The sequence below is a fragment of the Cebus imitator genome, unplaced genomic scaffold, assembly GCF_001604975.1.
Source record: "Cebus imitator isolate Cc_AM_T3 unplaced genomic scaffold, Cebus_imitator-1.0 Scaffold194, whole genome shotgun sequence".
Lineage (NCBI taxonomy): Eukaryota > Metazoa > Chordata > Mammalia > Primates > Cebidae > Cebus > Cebus imitator.
In genome coordinates this window covers 1142340-1146717 of record NW_016107509.1, presented here as the reverse complement: position 1 = coordinate 1146717, position 4378 = coordinate 1142340, and the positions used below count along the sequence as shown (strand labels likewise).

At 38.2% G+C, this 4378-nt stretch overlaps 1 protein-coding gene across 1 annotated transcript in view; it reads left to right on the top strand.

Annotated features, from left to right (window-relative positions):
- The first annotated feature begins 2285 nt into the window (after window positions 1–2285).
- SLN (sarcolipin) overlaps window positions 2286–4378 on the top strand; it is a 5213-nt gene continuing 3120 nt past the window's right edge. Inside the window, exon 1 of the mRNA XM_017547052.2 lies at window positions 2286–2438. The gene's annotated coding sequence lies outside the window, so the exon portion shown is untranslated. The remainder of the gene's footprint in view (window positions 2439–4378) is intronic.

Sequence of the window (4378 nt, the reverse complement as noted above, 5' to 3'; positions counted from 1 at the left end):
GGCTAAACTAGTGACAATTAAATTCCAAGTGACATCACAGAAGAAACCACTAATTTTCTGAAGCTTCTGAAGTCTGGGAATTTGTCAAGGCACTGGGCACAGTAGTCCTTGGTACAGCATTAGACATGCTTAAATGAGGCAAACTGGACTGACCCATCGATTCGGTCAAATAAGAAGTAGACTTTTTCTTCTAAGTTTCTTTGAAATTGACCAATTCAACCAAATGACAGCATTGGAGAGCTGTTTTGGTGATATGTTAACATTTCCCTATTGTATTTTAAATATTATAGAGCTAATTCATATTCTGAAATGTACAAACTAAGTGCTTACCCCATAAACCTAATATGACACATGATATACTATAAATAATTTGATTCCAAATGAATTAAGAAAGATAAAAGTTTCTCAAGTATCAGATTTCTTTACCAAAAATATCCTGGGAATTTGAGACTGTGCCTCTGCAGCCTCAAACATGAATAAAAAGTAATGTAGGCCGGGCTCGGTGGCTCACACCTGTAATTCCAGCATTTTGGGAGGCTGAGGCAGGTGCATCACCTGAAGTCAGGAGTTTGAGACCAACCTGGACAACATGGTGAAGCTCTGTCTCTACTGAAAATACAAAAATTAGCCAGGCGTAGAGGTGCATACCTGTAATCCCAGCTACTCCAGAGGCTGAGGCAGGCGAATCGCTTGAACTCGGGTGGTGGTGGTTGCAGTGAGCCGAGATCATGCCACTGCACTCCAGCCTGGGTGACAAGAGCGAAACTCTGTCTCAAAAAAAAAAAAAGTAATGTCATTTTTTTTCCTTTGGGTGGTGAGATTAAACGTAATTTAAACATTTTAAGTACTTTAATATATTTTCACATGTCCTACAATAAATATATAACTTTTTAATTCAACAAAAAAATAATTTTAAGTGGTTACAAAAAGGGACAGGTGTGGCTTGGTAACTAGGAAAACATTCCCAGCCTGGGAAACAATCCGGTGAGAGCTTGGAGGCAGAAGACAGAACTCTGACTACATTCAGGGGCTTTGCCAGATGGTAACAGATAACTGCCAATGTTCGATTGCACTATAATTATTATACACTGTCACTTCAGCAAGCTCTCTTTTCACAAGACAAGTGGTGACAGAATGTTGTATTAAGACTACCCATCGCTGAGCTTATGTTAAAATGAGGAAACGAAATGGAAAGTATTCTTTTGCTAATGTCTCTGGGATATAAGGAATGGAGGGAAAGGTTTGACTATACGCGCAACTATATAGAGAACATTAATTGTTTATGCCTTCTGGGAATGCATTATTTTGATTGACCCTAATTGGGAATTCAGAGGGGGGATTTCCTCTATTATCTGTAAAGAAAGGATTTGCTGAGCAAACACAATTGCTAGGGTCATGTTTAAAGTACTTAACTGATCTGCTTTCAAGTCTAATTAAACACTTCAGGGGCTCTACTTACCTCCAAACATGTGCTGTGTTGGTTACAAACTCATCTTAATCTAATTTTAGTCAGTGTTTATATTAGAAAATTATATAATACTTTTCTTTCAGGTATATTCTATAATTCATATTTTTTGCTAATTTTACCCAGTTTTCCTTCCACCCTCAATCTATCCAAATAACTGAGTTGAACTGTGTGAGTTTACTGCTCTATTAATTTATTGACAGATTTATATAAATCATGACTTCCTCTGCTGTTTCGGATGAGACTGGAGATTCACATGTAAACTTGCAATGCACAGCTTAGCTGGAAAGTTATGTGGAGCAGGTGACTGAGGGGATAGCTTTCACTGCTTGGATTAAAGTCAGTTTTGAAAGAGCTAAAGATGCCTATTGAATTCTGGAGTGTGTGTGTGTGTGTGTGTGTGTGTGTGTGTGTGTGTCTGTGTGTGTGTATGGGTGTGCATGTGTGTGGGTAGAAGGCAAAAAACTCTTTACATTTCAAATAACTAAAGGTATGGTTGGTAAAATGAAGTCACATTTTTACACCTCACATGCCTTCGAGGGAGAGCAGTAAATGCAGCATCCATCGGTTAAAATTAGTCTATCACTCTTGGTTTATGACGTTTTAAAGACTTGAAAGATATTCATGAAGATGTAAAAGATACACTTAAAACCCACATCAATTGCACTAAAAGTCAGCTGGAAATAGAAGGGCTTTAAATCCCGGTGGTGGCAAATTGGCAGCCAAAGGAGCAGTCTTAGTCAACATATTTCCATGTCCCCCTGAACACAAATAGCCTTGAACCTTCGGAGGGTGTTCCTTTGAGATGTTTCATCAGTGACATCACAGTGATTGCCAGTTCCCTGGGACTACTTTAGGTGCTGCCCAGAGTCCAGGAGTCCAGATAACCTGGGAGAGGAGAAGCAGTTGGAGCTCAAGTTGGAGACAGCGGGGAGAAACCTGCCATAGCCAGGGTGTCTTTGATCCTCTTCAGGTAACTGCAGGATTTTTATGCTTAGCATACTGTGTGTGTGTGTGTGTGTGTGTGTGTGTGTCTGTGTGTGTGTGTCTGTGTAGCATACTGTGTGTGTGTGTGTGTGTCTCTGTGTGTGTGTGTCTGTGTGTGTGTGTCTGTGTGTGTGTGTATGTGTACAAGCTGCAAATGAGAAAGTCAGAGGAATGTTTACATTTCTTAATGAAATAGGCAATGCCCCTTGTATACAGTATGCCTTAAGGTATAAAGTGAATACTATTGATTTCTGTTTTCCTTTTTTTTCTCCTAAGGTTATGCATTTTCTCCCTTCCTAGTAAAAAAATTTTTTTTGTATTATAAAAGAAGGTCTTCTATCTTCTCTAAGTCTCCATTCAAAGAAAGCCAATGTCAAACTTCCTGTACAACTTATTCAGGGCTTTTTTGGGTTTTAGTTCATCCATTTTCACTGGATCATATGGCATGACCTTGACTTCAGGGAAGGCTTAAAATGAAACCCGAAGTGTCTTTGTGGGTTAACAGCAGAAAAATAGAACGTGGCTGATCTGAATTTCTGCCTAACTTTGGTTCATTCTTCCTAAAGTGTATAAATGCGTGTGAAAGGAATGTTCACACCGCACCTTACAGTTAGCATATGTGTTGATTGAATTGAATTCACTAGAAATTCTCACCTTAACTCTTTGCATTTTATTCATCTAAAAGCACATAAAACAACAAATATTTAAGGTCACCACTAAAGTGCAAAACATAGTAAGAGGTAAATCGCAAGAAAGAAGTGTGATAGGCAGCTTACTAATTCAGAGATAACTGAAAAAAAATGTAAAGAATGCATAAACATATACAGTTAAAACAATAACTAAAAGGCAACATTTGTATAATTATCATCCAGGTCAAGAAACAGATCATTGGCAGCACCCAGAAGCCCATTCCTGATCAATCCCCGTTCTGCCCTTCTGCCCCAAGATGCTGAGATCATCTTGCTCCTGTTTTTCTTTACAGTTATACCATCTATACCTGCATTCCTAAACAATATGATTAACCTCTGTATTTTTGACTTTATATAAATGGAGTAATATTCTATGGTTTCTTTTGTAAATTATTTTACCCAACAATCATATTTACGAGATCTACCCATCTTGGGTATAGCTATAGTTCACATGTTTTCTTTGCTTTATAAAATTCAAATGTATGAATAAACCACAGTCTATCATCCATTCTGCTGTTGATAAACATTTGAATTGTTTCCAGTTTGGAGTTACTGTGATAATATTGCTTTGAGCCTCTCTGTTTATGTATCCTGGCACACAGGTCCTTGTGTGTCTTAGGGGAGAAGTGAAATGCTAGGTATTAGAGAATGAACATTTTCAACATTAATTCTAAGAAAGCCAAATTGTTTTCCAAAGTGGTGGAAAATGCATACTAACTGTGTTTAGCCAGGTCAGTGCATTGCAGTGATAACTCATTCGTGTCATAACTCCTGGGAAGTGGCCACAATTCTGGTAACTAGTGCCAGTCTGCCAATTCTAGATTTGCCTCTAACTTGCTATCTGTCATTACACAAACAACTTAATCTCCTCTTTCTAAAAGTCGGTTTCTCAGCTGTAATCTTGAGAAAGATAAAAACTGCAGTAACACTTGCCTGAGTTGTGAAGGTAACACGAACAGAGCTGTGGAACAGCTTTCAACAGCATTTTTCTCATTGTCTGAGTATATCCTATTGGACCTGGATGTACTCAGAAAAACTCCTGTTGGACTGTCCATGATTCCCTTGACTTAAGAGCTTAATTTAATAAGCAGATTTGGTGGGACCGTTGTTTTGCCCTCCTTGAATTGGTTTTGATCATTATAAGCCAGGCTTCATATTTTCTGCATATCTCTGCATTTCCTGAGAACTTACCCAAATAAGTGGACATTTGGACTAGGATTTTATTTCATTGATAAGT